The sequence below is a fragment of the Dromaius novaehollandiae genome, chromosome 10, assembly GCF_036370855.1.
Source record: "Dromaius novaehollandiae isolate bDroNov1 chromosome 10, bDroNov1.hap1, whole genome shotgun sequence".
NCBI classification, from domain to species: Eukaryota; Metazoa; Chordata; class Aves; order Casuariiformes; family Dromaiidae; genus Dromaius; species Dromaius novaehollandiae.
In genome coordinates, this window is record NC_088107.1 from 2,656,420 (window position 1) to 2,679,964 (window position 23,545).

The window sequence follows — 23,545 nt, forward strand, 5'->3', positions numbered from 1 at the left end:
GACCTAGTTATGGAAGAATGAAGCATTTTTTCCTCATCTATCTTTGGCACTTTTCAGATGACTGCATTCCTGCAGCACTACATCATCTTTTTTTAAATCTTAACTTCCTCGCTACTTTAGATGCCCTTCCCTAAAATATCTACCAAGACCTGCTCAGATTGTCCATACTACTAGCTTCTAGAAACTGGATATAAAACAAGCTTTTCTTAATTATCACCACTACATTATTATTGATAGTGGAGCTTTGGCTTTCAGGCTCAAAAAGATATTACTTACTACATTTAAATTTGTGACTTAAAGAAGTGAGTTGACATAAAATGCTATCACGCATGAAGATGCACACAAAGGATTTTTCCAAAGTATACATTCACATAATGTTCTTGGTATGAAGCTCCTTACATGTAATGCATGTGATATACACTATATTCATTAATCTTCTGTAGATATACACTATATACATTAATCTTCTAGTACTCTACAGGCAGAGTTTAATTAAGCTTCATAACACTCTTGTGTGAGGATAAAAATAATCATCCTTGTTTTGCACGCAAGTGCTAAAAAGTTAATTACAAGAGTCAGACAGTGACTTAAAGGCATATTCAGGAAAAGAAGTCAAAAGACTCAGTTCTAGTCCTAGTTCATAGGAAACGCCCTCCGATGGATGTGTTAGCTCAATCCAAGTTTTGTGAAATGAGATAACATCTGATTTCAGATGATATTGTAAACCTCACATTTCAACCAAGAGTTGACTTGAACAATGAGATGTTTCTTTTCCATGGAAAGCATAAAAATAGTTGGAATATTACAAAATGATAACAACAACAAAAGCATACTTCGTATTTCAAAGGTATTCCCAACTTGAGTCTTCCAGGAGCAGATCTGAGACCTGCTGTGAGCTCAGATGGGATCGCCAGGGGAGCGGTCTTTGGAAAGGGAGGATGTTCAAAGACGTTAATATTACTGTTGTTGGCAGCGTAAAGAATTCAACCTCAAAACCTCAAAAACTCAGGAGATGAGCATTAAAAAGTTAAACATTAAACAAAGCTGCAAGAACATGATAGAAGACAAAACAGTAATTGATTTGATTGGACGTGCACACTTCTGAAGGGCTCTGCCCTGTTTGCTTCCTTTTACAAGTACCAAAAAAAAAAAAAAAGAATCAGAAGTAAATGAATGAATAGTTATTATTAGATGGGAAGCTGCTGTTTGAAAGAGAAAGTGAGCTGGAGGGCAATCGTTAAAATGATCCAGTTAGAAGGTCCACTGATTTACGTAGCAATGATCTGTGATTATGGAATGAATGGGTCTGCTGTCATTTCTTTATCACATCACGATATAAACTAGATCAAGTGTTTGGCAGGTGACTACGGAAATGCTGTTAACCATGTAAACATATACAGTGTCACTCTTCAAGAAGAAAGCTTATATCTTCAGTTCACTCTACAATCCCTCATTCAATTGGACTAATTAAGTCAATTATGTAAAGAAGCTCTTGCTTGCTAGGCAGGGTAGGCAAGAGTTGAGATTGAGGAGCAGTGGCACGTATACACATACATATACCTTTGCAACCATACTTCTTAAGCCACTCATTCTCTATCACTCTCACTTATTTTCAAGCAGTTAGCCAGAAAGAAAATGCATTTGCTCAGAACCAGTCATTGTTTAGCATTGCTTGGGCCAGGACTTGCAATGTTTTTGCTCTTCCAAGCATTCGCTTAAGTAAACATGATGGCAGATCCAGGTCAAGACAGAAATACCTGCTACAGCTATGGAAGGAGTTCACTTCAAATGAGATTTTCAAGCTACATGGACCAAAAAATATATTCAGGAACACTGAAACTGAGGAAAAGCACATATACTATGTATTTTACAATGGCAAGTACACACTAAAGCATAGCAACCTATCTCAGCATACAAGGCTCTCCATGCAGAAAGGATACGACAGCCAAATTCCACCCTCTACCACACTATTATTAATAGTTATTACTACTTGAGCTCCCCTAGCTATCCTGGGTGGTTCACAGAAAACAGTGGCACAGTCTTTGCCTTGAAATGGTAATCTTCCGCAGAGACATGATGCAACAGGCCAGAGGAGCAGAAATGAAAGAGATGGGTGGGGACCACAGAAGGCAGGACAACGGTCACAGTAATAGGATCATTCGTTATATCCTGTAACTATCTCGATGCTTCCATTAAGTGATTTAATTAATGACTTAGATGTATTTTCAGGAAAGACTGCACAGAGTGGAAAGGAGGAGGGTGTGGCAAAGATGTTTCGGAGCAACCAGGAAGGCAGACGGGTGAAAGTAAAACCAGTAGTTCATGAGCACTGGAATTAAGGAAACTTGAATGGATTTTGTTTGCGGGCACAGCCTGTGGTCGAGACATTCGCAGTGGCTCACTCGCACGGAGATCCTCTGGTAACTAGCAAGGTGTGAGGCTACGCCACAGCCAAAACACTTACTTAGGGCATCTCTCTCATCGGTGCAGCTTCTTCTATTACAAAACTTGTGGAGAATTAAATTGTCTTGAACTTGTGGTGCACAGGTTCAGCCTTTATGAGGGAGAGAGACAGATATGCAGACAAAGAAATGAAATCATGAAAAACAACTTTTCCTTGGGAAATGGCTTTGGAACATGCACAGCAATCGAGAACCAGTGTCGTGAGCATGGGGGGGAACCACGCATCCTCCAGCCACCACCGGAAAGCGGCTGGGCAGGGTGCAAGGCTCTGGAGGCACATGCCACACTGAGGTAAGGGCCCATGGGGACCAGGACACTGATTCTGTTGCTTGCAGAGACACCAGGGCAGCAGTTTCCCTACGGAAAGCAAGTTTTGTAGCCAGACCTAATTTCTTGCTGGCTCAGACAGCGCTCGACTCAAAATATCTTGCAAAAAGGGAGCACAATAAAGATGAAAATACAGTTGTCCTCACTACAGATCTTCATTCTGTTCCACATAAAGAATAGTCACTCTTTCACCTTTGAACACTTGGGACAGCTAAGAAAGACAGAAAGTTTTATTCAATGGAAAGTTAATGGATTCTTGTTTTTCCTTGAAAAATTATTTTGTTTTAAGAAGAAAAACTTCATAAATCACTTAAATGATGAATCTTTCTCAGCTGTTTGAACAGCTCCAGTGAGGTGAGGTGAGGTGAGGGAAAGGTAAGCAGAGAGAAAAGGGGAAAGACCAAGAAAAAAGAATTTCATCTATCAAGGTTTCATTTGCAAAAACAAACAAGTTTTAACAGAAACAAAAAAATGCCTTTGAAAAACCTGAAAAACCTTGTCGGGCCTGAAAAGAGACTTCTTGTAACTGAAGTTTTTTTGGTTTTGTTTTTTAAATCCAGATATTATTTTCTACCAGCACCTTCTGCCCTTCACTGAAGACGACCTGATGGCTCTCGTCCCCCTGTGAACGTAACTCCCACGCGCTGCCAGAGCAGCATCGAGCGCAGACACGGCAGCAAAGCGAGAGGTTTCGCCGCGTTTGTTTGTCCTGCAAAAGCTGGGACGGACGCCAGGACCCTCGCCGCTCCGCAGCCCGCTGTGCAGCGCACCTTGGTCCCTTCCCGCTCGCAATCAAGCAGAGAGCTGAACTGCAGCTCTTACTGCCCTCAGACGTCTCCAGCTTGTGCCTTCACAAAAACATGTATTTGCTGTCAGAATCTAAAACCGGTGTTAGGGCTACATTTCCCAAGTGATGCTTAAAGCACAGCATTTAGCCTGACACAGGGCTTTGAGAAGAGTTTAGAAAGGATATGAAGGATAGCAAGCATCATTTAAGCAATTTGCTACAGGCTCAAGGGAGCCTGGAGCCTGTAACAAGTTTTTGGAGATACAAGTCCTTCACCAAGCTTCAAGCTTTATTTCCATTTTGACTCCTTGCTCCCGTCCTGAGCCCTTAGCAGTGAAGCAAAGGCTTGAGCTTAAAGGGACAGCGCACACTGTTCAAAAGGTGAGGCCATGTCACAGCTTACTACAGATATGCATCCGCGGACTCTCCAACAACAAGCTTAAAAAGTTTTCCAAAATCATGGGGCCATCAGTCCTGTCACTGGATTTTTAAAATGCATTAATTTCCTCATTATGGGGTCACACAGTCCCCGGTGCTATGGCATAGGTACTATATAAGACGCTGCGAATTTCTGCATGCTACTGCTCCTGGGTTCTTTATTTTGTTTTGCCAATGAGAAAACCTTCATATGAATACAAGACTTTATTGTAAAAAAAATTTATATTTCCCCAGTGTCTTTTTGTGTCAACAGAGGACTTTCCTGGCAAATAATGAGTTTGCACTAAGCAGGCAAACACAAATAATGAAATCTGTGCAGATATCCAAGCACGGTGTGTGCATATATTGCATCTCCAAGGACTTTAAGAAAAAAAATAGCAAAAGAAACCTGGTGCTTTTAGAAAACAATAGCCATTTATGAAACATTTTTGCCACTTGCACTTTTAGAGAAAAATTAAAGTCCCTCCTGTATCCGCTAGGTTTTTATTCACTCAGTATATACCCAATCATCTACGTGGTGACCTATCAAACTATAACCTAAGTAGTCTTGCATTATAATATTTGGTACTATTTATAGTTTACAGGGTGTTTAGATTTTTGCCTTTCTTTTCACCTTCTAAATTTCTCCAAAACCTGTTCAGATAGGCACAAAGTGCTGGTGAAATAAGTTGTGGCAGTCACAATAGTTCACAAGGACTACAAGCAACAAAAGCAGTTGAACAACCAGGGCTGCATCACACGCCTAACCTTTTCCTAGCATTTAAGATAAAAGATATTTGGCTTATGGACACCCAGCCTAGCTGATATAACCAACCTCCTCCAGAATCTTTGAACAGTTTGGGGAAATATGCATTCAGATTTTATGTCAAAAGTTGTTTATTTGCCATATTCAGAATTTGGTAGCTATTCAGAAGGTTGGCCGCAGGATTGGAAGTCTCTGAGAACAGAGGCTGTATATAACCTGCAGAAGCAGCAAGCCTAGGCTTCTCTTCAGTCCCTTTTAGACCCAGGCTGCTGGACTAGCCAGACCTCTGGTCAGACCCAGGACACCCATTCTCATGTTCTTTTGCTCACTTTACCTGCAAATACCAAGGCGTTGTAGTTTCTCAATAGCCTCATTTCAATGGAGACAAGGGGTTAAGTTTCCCAAAAAGTTTTAAAATCTCAGCATAAATGCAGGACTGGCTTCACTACCACTGTGTTGGAACTTGGCAACCATTTGAGAGGACACATCAACACTAAACAACAGTTTGGAACAGGAAGAGAAGATGAATATCTAATCCGACTGAAACTCCAGAGGAAATATCATGCAGGCCGACTGGACTTAACCCAGGAATCTCATGCTAACGACTCTAGTCTTATGAAATGTTCTTCTCTGTTCAGGGTCTTTCACTACCAGTCATCAATACTGCACGTAAGCATCTGGAAGCGCCACTGCATTTTTAGTAACCAAAACCTCAGCCTTACAGCACAGCTAAAAAGATTAGTCATTTATCTTTTCAAATCAAAACCAGCCCATTAATACACTCAGTCAGGGATACCAGGAGGAGATGGAGGTTCAAACTAATATCTTTAGCTTCTCTCACACAGAATGCCTGAAACAAAAGTCTTCTGAAACATAAATGCTTCCTATGTAGAATACAAGTAGTGGGAGCATTGCCCTGTTGCTTCAAAAGAAAAAAAAAAGAAAGAAAGAAGAAAGAATCTAAAGTCTTTCCATCCAAGAGTCCCAGAAGACTCCAAATTTCCCACTTATCTAGGAAAAGCGATTTATATGAACACTGTTTCCCAACACACAAACTATAAAAAGCCTCCAACTCCTGTGCAAGGACATCCCAAGAACTTAAACACCAGAAAACTGGGAAGCCATCCAAAACCTTAAGGAGCAGTTGATCACGGTTCCCACACCAAAGCTTCTGCATATGAAGTCTGTGGTGTCTACACGTTCTTCCTGAAGGCTGTTCTCATGCAGATCTGGGAGAATGTGAAGAAACCTGTCTCTCCTAGCCTGGGCCCATGGAGAAAATGCTAATGCACTGAAGCAGAGAGAAGCTCCCACATAGAAGAAATTGTGTCTGTGAATGGTTGCACACATATACTTCAGACATTGGCCTTGGTTAAGTTACCAATTCAGGGAGTAAATCCTTTCTGGGAAAGAACTTGGCTTTTGGACTTCCTGTGATTCATTTCTTAGCATGGCCCTCCTAGATCTTTATGGGCAAATTTTAACCTCCCTGTCCTGACTCTTACTCCCACAAGCTGCAGAGGCACTTCAGCCTGGCCTATGTCCAAGCTGGTGCTGATTTTTTTTTTTCCTGGTCTGGCTAGTTTTTACCTGGATCACATCTCCATCCTCATGAAGACTGATGCTAAAGCAAGGCAGGCAGCAGGAACAAACAACAGGGGACTAGAAGAGAGTGGGATGAGATTCCCCTTTTGCCAACAGCACACACTTATTTTGGGATGAAATGACCATGTAGCAACTTCTTCACACACATTCATGAATTCCTGGTCAACACTTTGCTGCAAACTGCATCTGTTCCACTGCTTGCTGAAACTATTCTAGTTTCACTGTATCTGAGAAATATCACCCATACAGCTTTGAACAGTGTTTGAATGCATGTACCTGAGCAAAGCACACTTCCCCAGTGTTCAACACACGCGCTGGCTATCAGTCAGTCTGAGGACACCAGCATTGATTAATTCCATGTATTACTGTTCTTGGTGCCACAGGGGATCGTTCAGTTTTCACTGAGGTACCAGCAGGAGAGAGGGAAGAGGAGTACGCCTTATACTCTGGCCATTTTATTCCTTTTTCAAAGCAATGTGGATTTTTAAGAAAGAGCAGACTCCAAAAGAGAGATGAGCTAAGATAGGAAATTCAGGATTCAAAAGAAAATAAATGTTAATGTTCAGGTGTGCTTCGTTCTATAGCTTTTGTTTGTTCACTTAAAAAATAGAGTACTACTATATTCCGATTTCCCAAATTCCTGTTTGTCCCTGCTGTTACACCAGTTTGTGCCACACACTTTAACATCACATTTAAATCTCCTAAGCTGTTTTTCAGGACGTGGTAAGGAATAAAACCCCGGCAGAGTTCAGACACAGGCACAGGCAGGGTTCGGCGATGCTGCTGCTCGCTGATGGACGGCTCCCCCTCGTGCCTCTCCCAGACAGGCAACCCCGGCCGCCGGGCGAGACCTGCTTTACACACAGCCATACGCACGTGCTATACATGCACGGATATAGTATTTAAAGTCTACGATGTACAAGGATGACATTTAACAAAGGACACTTAACTCACAGCTCCTTATTAAAACATATTTCATAACTGGAATCATAATTAAGCATGGCATTATCCAAGTGATCTGGTCAGGGTGAGGTCCTGCACGGCAGAGTTTTTGTTTTACTGGATACACTAAATGCTTTCTCAAATGAAAGAACAAAAACAGCACCTAAGCAAGCAGCAGCTTTTGCATTGACAGTTCCTGGACCAGCACCGTTTGCTGATCCTGTGAAGTACTAACTCTTGCAGTACAGCTGTGCAGTCTTCCTGCAAACGACAAATGCAGAACATCATCCACTGCCTATTGCTGCATCCTGCCCTGTTTCTAAGCATCTGAACAACAGGGAAGACTTTGCCCCCAACATTTAAGGAATCTATGAAAATAAATGAAATAAGGCTCTTAATAGGCCTTCTTTATACTACGAATTCAAACCCTGCAACTTCATTTTCCTTCTGATAGCACATATATCATTTTGACCTGCAGGACACTTTTTATGCAGCTTCAGTGTCTTCAGCTGCAACAGAGCACACACTTTTCAACACCTTTGACAAAGTCAAAGTTATTTTATGCATAACCCACCCACTTTCCTTTCAAGTCACAAATCTCACTTTGAAACATCGTGAATTTGACACATATTAATTAAACAGACATACAAAGATTTGGATTAAAAAAACCACACACACACACCCCTGAAGATCTGCAAAACTAAAGCATCTCAAATGAAATGCAAAAAGTTCACTCTCAGGAAGACTCTCAATCCCAAGATCCAGTTTTATCAACAAAATCTGCCTCAGGCTTTGGAAAACAGTTGTCATAAGTGAAGAGATAAGGATATTGCAGTCTAATTTACTTTTTAAGCATTCTCTTGTCACTAGTATTATTGCATAAAGTTACGTACAGGATTTAACTTCTCCCTAGGTCTCTATCAGCACTGCTTCGAGGAATGACAAAACTGATTTGCTACATGAATAAAACATACGTATCTTAACCCCACAAAGTATCTCTTAGGATTGAAGAATGTCTACCACTACACTTCCAGGTTCCTTTATAAAACCAAAACCACTGCATATGACTTTTGTTTCTGCCCTAAATAGCATATCAAGCCTGTAATGGGCTCACCAGAGTCTGTGATGAAATCTTGACTATTCTGAAGTTAGTGATACTTCTGCCAGCGACTTCGAGAGCACCATATTTCACTTCTGGAATTTACCTTTTCTTTAGATACACACTCACAGCACTTAAAATAGGCTCACATAAAATCTACCTAACTAGCTGGCAACAGTAATGCTTTTAAAAAGGTTTTGTTGTCTTTAATTAGTATTTTATTATGTATTTTTTACCACTTACCAGTATTTTTCACCTCATCCACTACTTCAGTAGACTTTAACAGAAAAAGAAAGTACAACTGTTTTGGATAAAAAGCTATAGCAGCCCCTATTCCAAATGATTTGGGAGTTTATTTGCCATTGCACAAAGGTGCCGGAAGGTACAGCTCACATCCTATGCATCTTAACACAGTGCTGTACCCAAGGGAAATTCCCAGTTTAAGGAATGTGGGCTAGTGCTCTACAGCAGCCACCAGTCTGCAGCCCGCAAATGCACGCAGGAAACGGTCCTGCCGCTGCCCGTTCCTAGACGATGTGTGTCCAGAGAGCTGCCCAACCTGACCAGGACTCCAGTTGTGCTGGCAACAGTAGCCCGGCCACCATCTATCCCCAAGACCCTGCACCAGAGGATGGTGAGACACCAGCCTACTTTTTCCGCAGCATTTTCCAAGGGCACCTAACCTTTCTGGTTTTAACCACGCTCAAGTTGCCCAGCTGCTGCAGAGGGAAACTAGCTCCTTTGCTATGCTTTGGACATCTGCTTCCAAGAAGAGGGAGAATTTCATGTCCTTGATCAAAACAGCTAACAGTTTCACCAACCGCGCTCAGCCCCGGCGTACCTGGGGTGCTTTTCACCAAGGACCGTAAGCGGAGTGTATTTCCTCTTTCGGCACTGTTCAGTCGTTCTTGCAGTTGGTGTCTGCACTCGCAGCAGGGTGAAGAATTTGCTCAGCAGAAGAGACCTTTCCTTGCAGGTGGAGGAGTGGATGAGACCAGCACAGGGCTGGCTCTGGGCGTTTAAGCTGCCCTGGTACCTGGGGCTGCAAACCAGTATCGGAGATGGATAGAACCGCTGCTACCAGACTGCACCCCACTTTCTCCGTGCCATGACCAGTCTCCTCCACAACTCATCACCACCAACAGGCAGCTGGAGACCCAGATACACGACTGCGTGACCATCAAAAAATCAGGATAAAAACCAAATCTCAATAATCGCACAGCCCATAAGGTAGCCCTGAACTTAGCTTGGGATTTCAGGTGATATCCTAGCATAAATGACAACTCATCACAGTAATGGCCATTAGCATTTTTTCATGTGCACACAGATTTCTGCCTCCTTAAACTACATGTTGTTTTATGAACACGAGCCTGCAAAGGGCCTTTTGCCTTAACTATTCTGTTTCTTTACTCGTGCTCAGATGGTGGGAGAATTTTTTTTTGGGGGGGGGGGGGGGGCTCTAATGTAAAATTGCCAAGAATAACTTGCCTTTCGTCCTAAAATGGCAGCTGTAGCCCTGTGGAAACAGTGCCGGCGGCCTCCGTTCTGCAGTGACAGCAGGCCCTCCCGACATCAAAGCGAACGTGAGGTTTTTAGCGAGGGCTGTTTGTTGATTTTTTTTCCAGTGAAGTGATATTACATGGCATTTCCAACCCTCAATCCTATTAAGTGACAGAACTACCTAATAGCACTCATTAAATAACATAACTTGGTGTCAGGAGTTCAGCGACAGGCTCATGCCGTTGAAGGGCTAGATTTATGCCCTAAAACAATGTGGTTTTGGTGTTATTGTTATTGTTTTTTTTAATAAATGTCATTTATTTTGACAGGTGAAAGCATAAGGCCCCGGACAGTTCGTGAAAAGGTTATCGCCCATCGGAACATAACTGAGCAGAAAAGCAGGTGCTTACATTTCACATTTAGAAGAAATAAAGCATTAAAAGCATGCTTATTGCTGTGCTTCCAAACTTCTTCTTATCTTTTAGATCATTTTTGGTGACCCCATCAGACATTGCTGTGTTGTAATAAGGCAGTCATATGTTGCAATAGTATTCAGGAACCTTCTCCTTTCTGTCCAAGGAGATACCCGGAATCATGCAAAAATGAAGACAGTCATGGCCGTTTTTTTAATTATTCATTGCTTACGGGCCCACAACAAATACAGATAATTAAAACATTAAGGTTTCAAATACCGCTGTTTTCCCTTGCTCTCAGTCAGGTATTAATTATTATTATTATTTACGTGGGGTAAATGACAAAGTTTGCAGCACTTATCAAAGATTTCTTACTTCTTTCTAACTACAGCTCTAGTCCCACCAGAGCCCCAAGTGCTCTTTCCCAGCTGACATCCAAACGATCACTGCAGCTTTCCCGGGGTGGGGATCTGGCAGCTGCCTACGTTATAATGCAAAGAGAGCGTAAGCATGAGAAAGGGAACAGCCAACTGCGCGCCTGAAGTCACCACGCTCCCCGCTCGCCAAACCAGAACTGAGAAATTATGCCATTAGTAACAACATAGCACAAATGATGCTCGGCATCTCTCGATTCACACAATTGCTGAATTCTTATATAAGTGCAAAACGTATTAGAAACCAGAATTTCTGCAGAACATGTGTTTGCAATAATAAGTTCTGTTTCTTTCTTAGCAGAGAAGTCAGTATTTGCAAGTTACCAGAACACTATCACATGGAAAAACAGCACCAAAACCATATGGTCTGCACAGTGAGGGACAGATTAGGAGCAATTAAGTTCTACTGGTAAGTGGCTACCCTCATAAGAAATCCCATGGGAATTAATCAGAGTACTCTTGTGAGAGACTGCTCAGAGAAATGAAATCTAAGTCACAACCTGGGCTGAAGCTCTGTGACTTATAGACACAAATCATCCCAAGCTCTGCTCCTCCACCCTCAATATTCAAGTTTTTCATTATTTCTCCACTCGCTCCTTACCATCACCCAGGCAGCAAAAATCACTCTTGGTTATTGTATCACGCCGGGTAACTGAAGCTGAAAGCCTGAAGCTGTACAAACAAGGTAGGACTCTGCCCAGGACAGGCACTGAAACCCAGAAGTCCTCCAGGGCACCCTCTTTAAAGCCCGCTTTTCTTTCACCTCCAAGCTGTTAAACTCTGCAAGTCAGCCCAAATGAACCACAGCCCCTAAGAGATTCAGTGGCTCCTTCTCATAACCTGAACCAGGTAGAGCGGCCAACCTGAGCCTTGCTGAGCATCAGAGACCAGCACAGCAAGCAAACGTGGTATAACATTTGCCAGACACAGCTGCAGGAAAGCTAGGCTTTCTATTTTTGCACCAAGACATAAAACTAGGACACCTGCGATTTCACCTGGATGTAATGCAGCATCTCTCAATGTGTGCTCTCACCCTGACCCCTCTCTTCTTCCTCCAGTAACAGTGCAGGACCAGGCTTCAGCCCTTAAATACACAGCAAGGAATCCCAGCAACTCTAGTTGAGCCTCGGTTGAGGCAATCTGGCCGCGGGCACCATCCAGTTGTAGGATACAGAGCAGAGCCTCTCCCACAGGGTTTTGGACCAGTTTTCTGTACAGTCACAAACAGTGCAGTCTCCTTCAGCAGCCCTATGTGGATAATCCATTTTTTCTAGGTGTGATTTGAGAGACCTCCATCTTCAGAAGCTATTGAAGCCTCCCCTACTCATTAACTTTTGTTCCTCGGCTGTGTGGCTTGGTTCAGGTTTAACTGCAGTGCTCGCTTCCAAGTCCAGGTCCATGGTAGGTGTCTATCAGCACCTGGCAGTTCTTCACCACGCTTCCCAGACAGCTCATCAAGCTAATGCAGGCTGCTGTGTCTCTTCCCTCAGTACAACATCATCCACAAACAGTAAAACCTTTCCTATTCAATTTGCTTGCTACTCTTGAAAGACTGGAATAACATGGTACAAAAGCTCCACCGTGTTGCAGTTGGACTTCAGTAAGAAAGTTTATTTCTTGTGCTTTTTATTACCTTGCTGCCATTTCCTAGCCATAAGCTGGAAATGTTAAATTATAAAAAATGCAGCATTAACCAGCCAATTGAGTTGCCAGTTCTAATTCTGGACAGAAAAGTGGACAAAGAAATAATCAAAGACTTACCAAAAAAAGCAGATGGCTAGAGAGCGCTTCTGGCAGTCATGCTACTCACACATGGGACCACTTGACTTTAACAAATAGGATGAGAGCAAGCACTGAAATGGAAATTGGGGCTCTACTCCACACAAACTCTACAAAATGTTTGTTTTGGATTTGTATCTCTACTGCAATCTACAACTCTAGGCTAGATATAGCAAGAGTAATATTAGAAGAAAAGAAGAATACTAGAAGAAAAACAGAATGATCAAACTATTTGCCAAATCACACAGATCGTCTCCTTGTATGCAAATTATGCCCAAGTCTACACGATTTTCTAAACCAAAGCTAGTACTAAAGGTATCTTTTAGTAACACAGCAATCATGTTCTACAGCAGCTAGAGCACGAGAAACTTCCCCGACTCAAACTGCAAAACTTCAAACAAGGCACACATCTGCAAGTAAACATATACAAGTTACATCCATACGAAAAAGAAACCCATGGCAACTAGGGATTTCATGGTCATCTCCACGCAGCTCAGCCCGGACACTGAGACGTCCCGTTGCAAGCGGGAGCAATGTCCTAAAAGCATGGCATTCACTGCTCGAGAATGAAAGGGCATCTGGTTGCCAGCGTACACCAGGTTAGAGACTGTAAAGCATAGTGCAATAGTTCCTGTCCCATCAGGGAGGGCAAATTAGGAGGGCAACGCTAGTAATATTACTGCAAAGAAACACAAACAGTAGAGGACCCAAAAAAGGGAGAAGAAAAAACCCACTCATTCCACCAGTCTTGCTGTAAGAAATCAGTTACCTAAATGTTTAACAGGAAAACATGAAGCCCTTTGTAGCTGAGATGCCAATTGCAGCTTAATGTAAATGTATGTCCAACGATGACATCATCTACCACAACCAAAAATTAAGACGAAAGTTCTCCTAGTCTCAGTGACTAGTCACTCACCAGGGAACCAGTGGTTTTATGGGCACGCCTTCCTGAAGAATCCAAAAATAACATTTTTCCATGCAGCAGAAATTCCTGTAGCGTTCACGCTTTTCATTTCAGTAATGCTGCAATCCAAAGTGCCAGCCTCCTGTAATGAGGTAATGTGACAAAGTAATTTGTAGCGTTTTATTCTGTCAAAATTGATCTTCATATTGCCATAGGAACTAGATCAAAACAAAAGATGGGGCAGAGAGAGTAAGTTTCTCCCTGCCACCACCCAGATTTTTATATAAATATAGATGTGTATATATACTATATATATAAAAACTATAAAGTTCCTGATTCACCTTTAAACATTGCTACAAAAAACAGCATGGGAGAAACAGCAGCACAGTAGTGTGACATTTTAAAAAAGAAATGCTAGCAAATTTGTAAACTGACAACAATAGAGTTTTAAAAAGTCAGTGTTCAGTTACCAAACAGCCTTGCATATGCCTCTCCTGTGGTATTATCCATTTCTGTTTGGGCTAGATGGACGTGAATACAGGCTTTGACTGCTGCATGAGGTGGAGAATATTCCCCCCTCCCCCCCACCCCCCGCTTGGAGAACATAACTTTTTAACCATTACTGCTTAACATGTTTGTTAAGAAAGCTTGGCTCCCATTTAGCTACCTAAGCATGGTTTTGGAAGTGCTGCATGCCCTGTTCTTGCAAATATCTGTCAATTTATTTTAGTACCTCTGTGGGAGCTGAGCTGAGCTGAGCCTGGAAGTCATGAGTACTAAACATGTAGGAAAACCCTGGATTTGGACTCCAATGCAATTTCCAATCAACTAGTATGATTAATTTGCACGCAGCCCCTTCCTTTTAAAGCAAAGATTGACCTGTATAATAGTGGGATAAAAAGCTGGGTCCTCCTACAGACTACATCTTCATTAACATCAGAGGAACTTCCAAACACTTGCAGGAGTTTTCAGCCAGCTTTGGAAGGGAGAGGTGAGAATACAGACTGCCAAACACACGCTGTGTGCAGGTGCACACATACCCTGCAAGCTCCAACCATCGGCTCCAAATCCCAAAACAGCCATGTGGTTCTCAACTTGGGCTTTAATGGCTTCTGATTTGGGCTTTAACTCCTTGAACGTGCCACATACCTGCATCTAGAAGTCCGCGTAAGTTTTTCCTGGAGGCTGCACAGTGTCATTTCCAATCCCTAATATAAAAACACACAACAATTTTAGACAGATTCCTAAAATGCTTGGGAGGGAACTGCTGAGGGCAGCATGCCAGCGGACAACAGGACGTTAGACTCACCTTCGTGGTGCCGTATCGCTGCAGGTCCACCCAGGTTTTCGCTGTAGGCTGCCATCCATGGAGGTCACCAGATAGCTGCTCCCAAAGCAGGCTGCATCAGCAACGGCAAGCGATCCTGGCTGGAAGGCAGCTCGTCTTCTGGGCCTTCTGCGGGATATATCACTGCATCCCAAGCTCTCTGGATAGAAAACAAAATTTCCCCATCAGTTTAGAAAGTGGATACGATGGACAAAAATTTCCTGATGGACCATTAATCCTTAAAGAAAGAAAGAAATTGTATGCATGCTTAATTTGAAGCCTATGAATGTTTCCAAGGATTACTTGCACTCCTAAAATTAAACACACTCAAGTCCTTCACCTGAGCAATGGCCTAGGGCCCCGACCCTGGAAAGTCCCATTCAACTCGGTGGCGACTCTCTGAGCACTGACAGGGAGGAATTCGACCCTGGCAGGAGCCAAGCTCTACACACAGCGAACTCGCAGCTCCTTCTGCGATAACTTCGGTCCTTACATGGTCGGGTAAGATGGGTATTTGTTCCCGAGCTTATCTGACAACTGACACGGACTTGGCATGACTTCAGCTGAATATACTCACACAGATGCATGCTACAAGCTGTTGCTTTTTTAAATCGGAAAGCATCGATCTGCTGCTGCAGCAGGGGAAGCAAAAGGCTTATTTAGGCAACAGCGTTTAAGAAGTACGAAGAATTTAACTGTGGATTTCTTCCTAATTATCACCAGCTTCTGACCATCAGAGAAGATGTACCTTATCCATGTGAAACCCCTCATTACTCCTTCTTTCCAATAAAGGCAACTAACAGTGAACTCAAAAGTCCCTGTCTGCATCCCGCTTTACCATCCTGCTCTTTGAAACAGCATCTTGTACAAGACACATCAGAAAAACTGAAGGAAACTGGAGATTAAAAAAAAAAAAGGATTTACAAATTAAAACAGTATTTGTGTCTCCCAAATGAGAAGTCTGGAGCAACGAGGGCAGGAAAGGGACCGGCGTTTAAGCTGATTACCCCGGCAAGGCCCTCTGCCTTTCCGCAGTGCCACGGTCCCTCAGTAAAACCATTTGAATTAATTAGAGTTCGGCGGAAGGCGGCGGGGGGAAAGATGTCAAATTTTATCTGGGGCGTTAGTGACGGCTGGCTGGAGAGGGGCTTTCGGGCCCGCTAATTGGGCCTGCCGGCCCCCGCGCCACAAGAGCTTTGACGTGACATGTCCTAACAACGCGGCGGTGCAGGTGGCCCCGGCCCCGGCAGCCCCAGGGCCTGTCGCCTCCGCTCAGCGCCCGCCGCACTGCGCCCGCGGGCCCGGATCCGGCCCGGCCGCCAGCGGAGGAGCCGGGACCGGCAACGTTTGCACCAGAAATCCGCACAAATGAAAGTCTTCTGGGCCACGCTGGCCTTATGGACATGGATCTTATTATGCTTTTTCACCTAATTATCAGCTTAGCTTTTTCTTTATGTGTCTGTAAAAGGAAAGGCAGCAATTACTGCAAGCTTTACTGAGTACAACAGATGCACAGTTTCCTTGGGCAATACTTCCACGGGTGTTTGCATACATACACACATATATATAAATTGCATCGTCTCATTCACACTTGCACATAACTGACTAGACAAATAATATCATCACATTAGCAAGAACCAGGATTAGAAGGGAAACACTGCAGCATTTAGATATAACCTGGTGAGCATTAGATCATGATTCACTTTGACATAAAAGCTCAAGAGCACATTTAGCTGGGGTGAAATGCATTACAATGGTTTAAACAAGAAGGAAATAAGTCTAATGTTTCATGTGCCACATTATTTGCTGTTGAAATCCTAATAATTGCCTATTCTCTGAACTTACATTGTGTCTAATGAATTGGTTTTAAAATTTCAAATAGCTTCAGTAACAAATTGGAAGATCTTATCTGCTTCTGACTCCCCAACAAACAGGATTTTATTTTAGAAGAGAACAGAAAATTGACAAGAAAAAACACGTTTCAAAGCTAAACAACACATTACTCATATCCTCATTGTATTTCACTGCCACATTGGTAAAATAAGTGATTTTTGTTTTTTTAAAAAATATATGTATAAACCCCTGTAAGCAGTTCTAGTGCCAGTGTTTTCCAGTATACACAATTACAATTATTTTACGCCTTTGCTGTCATGGAGCGTCAGGCTTGGAGAGGGCAGGGGGATTCTGCATGCAGCAAGTGAAATACTTCACAGATTTAATGGCCACGTGTTATCTCAGGAGGAGACAATGAAGAAAACGTGTTTTTTAGGAGCTCTCTACTGCAGAGAGGTAAACACGGAGCAATGCTTCTTGGAGGCTGGCACCTGCTCAAGTCTCAGGAACTTTCACTTGATCAAATAAAATATATTTCATAAAAATAATGGAAACCAAACCAATTATATTTAGATTGGAAGTTATCCCCAAAGAACAGTCCTTTTCCTCTCTCCTTGCTTACCCTTTTCCACTTCAGCACACTGGCTCTCCTGCCTTGCATTACCTTGTCTTCACCCTGCTTGCACGGTCCTCTGGGCAGCCCTGTGCTGGGCACGGCAGCCGCGGGCTGCCAGGCTGGGTGCAAGGGGAAAGCATCCCCCCCCCAAATCTGCACCCCACCTGCAAGACAAGCACAGCCCTGCAAAGAGCAGCCACTGAAGCCATGCATGGTACACAGCCATGCTCTGCTGCGTTTTCCAGCTACACCTCTCCATGAGCAGCCCCCGGGGTCTCCCCACGGGACAGAACGCACCCCTGTTCACCTCCGTGCTGCTCACAGGAGGAGTTGAGAAAGGTCTCTGCAGTGTAGATGTGAGCCACGACGCGTGAATCCACGTCTTTCGAGAGAGGCTGACTTTCTACCAACATGTTTTTGTCCTCCTCGGTCAGAGGCGTTCCAATGAAACTCCAGTGTCTGCATTTCCGATGCAAACCAGGTTTTTACTTCTGCCTTGTATTCATCTACACACATTTTCTTCATGCAACAACTGGAACGCACGTATCTAGAAAGAAAGCAGACTGCATAAAACAAGCTGCTAACTCTTTGTTAGCATCGTATGTGCAGATACGATGCCAGTTCCCAGAAGCTGCTGCTATTGAATGAGCATGTTTCTGTTACAAACTGAACCAAGCGTTGCAAAATTCTGTAAATATCTGCAATCTCAAGACAGATAAATGTTACGTAAGCTTAAATTTTGCAGCTTTATTATTCTGCATTGTTTCATTCCAAGTTGCTCTGCACGTATAAAGCAAACAACATCACTGAATTTATTTTAAAAAGGCAAAATAAAGTTTACAATTCTGCTTGACCTAAAGTTTGTTTATAAACATAGGAGCAGACTGGCCTTATTGCACTGGAAATGACAGAAAAGTCTATCTGCAAGTTGAGCGTGAGCCAACAGTGTGCTCTGACTGCACATAAGGCACAGGGCATAGTGGGCTACCTCAGGAGAAGCATGGCCCTCAGATGAAGGCTTGTGCTTACCCCTCTCTACTTGATCCTGGTGAGGCCAGGGATACTGTACCCAGTTTTGGGTCTCCCAGCTCACGAGGGATGTTGAGAAACTGCAGAGTCCAGCAGGGAGCTACCAAGACGGTCAGGAGCCTAGAGCACGCGACCAACAAGAGCTGCTTTCGGAACTGGGCTTGTTTGGTCTGGTGGAGAGATGGTGGTCCAGCAACGGGCTGTCTAATAGCAGCCTACAACTACCTGAAGGGGAGTTACACTGACAGCAGAGGCAAACTTCTTATTAGGGACCAATGACATCTTGGGAGATTCAGATTGGGCATTTGGAAAAACTTTTTCAGAAGGGTGGTGCAGTCCTAGAATAGGTCGCCAGAGAGGTGGGGGATCTCCATCCCTGCAGGCTTTCACGATGCAGTCAGCCAAAGCCACGGCTGACCTGATCTAGTGCTGGCGGTAGCCCAGCTTTGAGCAGGAGGTTATACGAGAGAGCTCCAGAAGGTCCTCCCCACCCTCTTCTGCCTCTGTGAAGTTAGCCACAACGATAGGAAACACAGGAGAAATCTCTTAGTAGGCATAAAAAGCAGGGAAAAGCTCTTCACCATCCTCTCTGGCAACCACTCTTAACAGAGCAGGGTCAGGTATTCTCCAGAAAGCCCCTTTTCTCCTCATCTAGTCCATGGAGATCACTTACAAGGAAACACAGTTAACAGGGTCTGGATAACAGCGCAAAGGAATTCCTGTTAAGGGAATCAGATTTACCAGACAGAAGTCTGTTCAGTAGTAAGCATTCAAAAATCATGATAACACCTGAAAAATCAGGAGGTTAATATATTATTTATGAGACCTTTTTATTGCCTTGGCAATTTTGAGCTTTTAGACTCTACATTTTTATCCAAGTACAAGTAATTCAAATGAAAGCTAAGTCAAAGAGCTCAACTGCTGTCACTCAGAGGATAAAAAGAAAACATGGAATATAATAAAACTTTTGATACAATCACGAGATGTACTCTTATTTTTTGCAGCTATGCTGCCATAGTGTAATAGAGAGGGAAGAAGCCATTCAATGCCCACGTTCCATTTATGACCTTCAAATTTGTGAATGAGCAATTACACAGTCTTTTCTAAGCAAATGTGAGCCTCCAAGAGGCCATATATATTAGCTTGGGCTTTCTGCTTATTTTGGAATAGGGGCTAAGCAAGCTCACATCACTGTGATCATCTAGACAGACCTGTCAATGTGCAAGAACCAGTCAGCAAGAACAAGAGCTAGATAATTCCTATCTCCTCCCTCATTTCAAGAAAAAAAATTGCAAGCTGAAACATAGGAATTTCCAATTTCCTGTCTAAGAATAAACTGAACGTGAGATGGTTTAGTCTTACAAAATTTAATTTGTGCACTTTTTTTTTTAATATTTCAACAGACAACACAGTCTACTTTGAAGATAGCTTGCAAATGGTCAAAGAAATGTGAAGTGCATAAGACGAACAAAAGAAACTGCTGTGTGACTTGCAGTGGTCATGGGATAGCTCGAGCTGGGGAGGAAACAGCCTCTTCAGTTTCTGACACATACGGTCTAATTTTGCCACTTCCATGCTTTTTCAGTTTTGAAGCTTCATAAAACATTTTACTCCAGAGAACTGAAAAGCTTTGTTGCAATCAAACTGAAGTATTTGTTCCAGGAGAACTTTTAAACATACGCATCTCCTGTATCACTTTTTCAAATGAATACAGATATTCCTTTTCATTTTTTTATATGAGGATTCATTAGAAACACATTTTCAAGCTAAACACATGCATTTTGACACAGGGGCATTTTTTGGCGAGAAAGTATCCTGTTAAGAAATTCTTGACCAGGTGCTGGCACCTAGCCACCAAGCTTTATCTTTTTTAGATACCCAAAGGCCTTTAAAAGCCATATCATAAACTACCTAGGCACTATGGCCCCATGCTCTGCATCCCCAGGGAGATGTTACAAGACCATTTGGGGTTTTCATTCTCATACAAGCCCTTACACTCTATTCCAATGGACTAATCCACATAAATAAAGACTTTCAGGTAAGAGTGTGCAGGATCTGGCCATGTAACTTGCATCACAACAGCAAACTCCACATATTTAAAAAGATTATCAGTCACCTACAGTTCTTTCCACTGGAGAAACAGTTACTCAGTTAAGATAAACAAAGAAATTCCCATGCACTGAAAAGGAAAACCTATTAACTGATTAAACATGTGAATCAGTTGATAAACAGGTTATCAAAGTTCTGAAAACATTTTTAACAATGACCCTTCCTGAAATTTTTAACAATGACCCATAAAAGCTAGAATAATTCAGCACCCTACAGGAAACCAACTGGAGAGAAAACAGAAAGCATTTCAGAGCTACGAAGCTGCAGATATGCAATATAAACTTTCAGATTCAGACAATAGCTTTCGGTAAACTAGTGCTAGCCATTTTAATTACCAGTTTAAAACTTTGGACAAAGTTTTTCAAAAGTTTCTAAGCCTTTCAGCATATAGGAAAAATTATGAATCATATCACACCTGATATATATTGGTAATTTATTCCATGTTTCAAATTTTTCAAATAATTATAAAATAATTGTTGAAAAATAAAATCCATTATTTTCAGGACAGATGGAAGATCTAGAAGCAGAACAGGGATGCAAACACCTGCATTTTTCACACAACTGATCATGCAAATCTCATTTCAGAAAAAAATCCACTTCAAACATTATTTGCAAGCATGCAAAAGCAAAATGTTGCATCTACTAATAAGCAGGCATGACTCTATGGAAAAAACAAATCCACTACTAAGTACAGATCATAAAAAGCTAAGCTGAAAAAACTGTAGACCCAGGCCTTGTGATAGATGAAAGTTACTTACGAACAACTCCAGATCCATAGAAGAGCTTAGAGCAACTTTTTGGTCAAGAAAAGAGACAAATTTGGGTGCCAGATTAGGATCCGGGTTAATCAACATTGCTATTGCTCAAATGGGGGACACGGACAGAACCTACTGTATTTAAGGAAAATGCCAGCCATGAGTTTCAGATGCAGATTTACACCTTCCCAAAATTCAGAGCCATGTTCAGATCCAAGCAGTTTTCAGAGCATTTCCTACAAATTCAGAACATTTCACTTTGACATCTATTCCCATGCCCTTTGGTTTAGCCAGATAAAACTGCTACTAATCAAAATAGATCCAAATCCTAAATCGCACTTCTGCATACATTTGTGGCAAGCACATCATCTACATTTTCTCTTCCCTTTCAGCACCAGAAAAGTCAGTCTAGATGAAAAGCAACCTCACAGGCCAGAGAGATCCCGCAATGAGGGATATTTCCACCAGGGTCTGGTGCAGGGTCCTGACAGCTAGCCAAGACTTTGTCATAAAACTTTTTCATCAAGAAAGGACTTTTTTTAAGAAGCCCTTAAGAAGGAGATTCATGCTTTCCACCAGTTACTGCAGAATATTGGAAGTTAAAACGGTCAACTTTTAAACATTTGGCTTTACAATGGCTTTAAAACAATCCACCCTCTGTAAAAAATCCTCTCAGCCATCTCATAAGCTCAAAAAGGCATACTGAATTAAAAGCCAGAGTTAAAAGCCAGTGTTTTATTTTCATTCCAGAAACACAACACTGAAAAGTAATCAAACAAGGCATTTATCAACATCCAAGTATAAATAAAAAGAAAATAACCAGAAGTTTTTAATTTTGAAAAGTCTGCTACCATCTTTGGGAACATGGTTTGCTCATGGTATAGAAAGATCATATTTATTTGGCTACAACCCTGATCTCAGTAAGAACCGATGCCTGCACTTTTGGAAGAGAAAGAAAACAAGAAGTTCAGAGAGTTATTTTTAAAAGATTTGCTAAATGTATTCCAAGCTATGATGAATTTGGACTAGAGCTGAGACCCATGCAGACCTTGGGCTTCGACAGAGAAGACGCACTCAGCACCTCTCCGTAAAGAGCCCTTCAGTTCATCAGATCTGGAGAGAGAGATGCATTCGTGAAGGATTTGATACTTCCAGTTCTGTAATTTGCAAAAGATGTAGAAACTGCCCAGTTCATATAGTTAAGGTCATGCTGCACTTTTTTGATCTACAGAGACAAAGCAGTAGAACAGCCTGTTCCCCCCTCGCCTTCCGCCCGCCGCCCCCCTCGGCACGGCCGGAAGCTCCCCGCAGGAGCCGCTGCCTCGCAGAGGTCCTTAACTCTGCGCGAGCAGGAATCCAGAAAAAGCTTCTGCATCGTCCCTGGCTCGAACAATTCCTCCTCCTCCGCCTCGCCTAGGAGCTGGACTCCCCATGTACTTGGTGCAAAGCAACAACGCGTTTTTCCCCATTGGCATTACAATAATCTCAAGTGTCCCTTGAAACTAGATCAGGCATAAAAATTAATGGGTGATTCTGAAGCCTTTCATTCCTGCCTGCTTATCCCATGCCCCTGAGCAGCAGTTCTCCGTTAGATCAGCCCAGCCATTTTGTAAAACCAAACCCTCTGTTTTTACAGGAACTGCTTGTTTTCAAATGCCTGTTACCAGGTGCTCCACTTAGATGCCTTAAAGGATTTTAAAATTTTCAGAAGGTGAGAACACACAACTTCCAAGCCATCTTGTTCCATACAGCCCAAAACTGAGGCACCCACGGGGATCTCCAACAATTCCCATTGTCTGGTAACAGAAACTTGGTTACCCAGAAATACATTTACAGCTATAACGTCTTTATACATCCCAATCGTACTGGTATTCAGTTAATGATTTTCCTATTCCAGTTAGGTATTTTTTGGTTATACATAGCATACACTCTTTGTTCTTCTTCTAGGGACGAAATCCAAGCAGAGTAGTAAAAGAACAAAAAAGTTACACCTAGATTCATGACACAGTTCAAGAGCAAAATAGTGCTGCAGATAATTAATAACACGCATGTACTATTTTGGCTTCTACTTGGACACGGCTGTGGGCATGAAACAGGGATGAAGAGTCCTAATGTTGCAGCAATGGCAAATATATCTTGTATTTCAAAAAGCTAGTGTTGTCACATCGATGAGTTGTCACATCAGCCATGGGATTGATCCCTCCAGCAGTTTGCCCTATCTTGCAAGTGAAAGAGTCAGTGGGACAGAGAAATGCCTCAGCACAGTCTGTGAAGCAGCTTGTTCGAGGAGCCCCGGCGCCCGCAGAGGCGGCTGGAGCGGTGGGCACCGCTGGCAGGACACCCGGCACGGGCCCGCGGATCAGCCGCGTGGGCATCACCGTGCACGGCTCATATTGCTGGAGACCAAAAGGAGCAGCTGAAGAGGACAAAGAGGGCTGGG

The 23,545-nt window shown here is 42.7% G+C and overlaps 1 long non-coding RNA gene across 1 annotated transcript in view; it reads right to left on the reverse strand.

Annotated features, from left to right (window-relative positions):
• Nucleotides 1-23,545, reverse strand: part of LOC135329416 (uncharacterized) — a 177,566-nt gene that overhangs the window by 112,941 nt on the left and 41,080 nt on the right. The window contains exons 2-4 of the long non-coding RNA XR_010390910.1: nucleotides 14,746-14,923; nucleotides 14,586-14,644; nucleotides 13,449-13,578 (exon numbers count right to left, since the gene is read on the reverse strand). This is a non-coding gene — a long non-coding RNA (uncharacterized LOC135329416). The remainder of the gene's footprint in view (nucleotides 1-13,448; nucleotides 13,579-14,585; nucleotides 14,645-14,745; nucleotides 14,924-23,545) is intronic.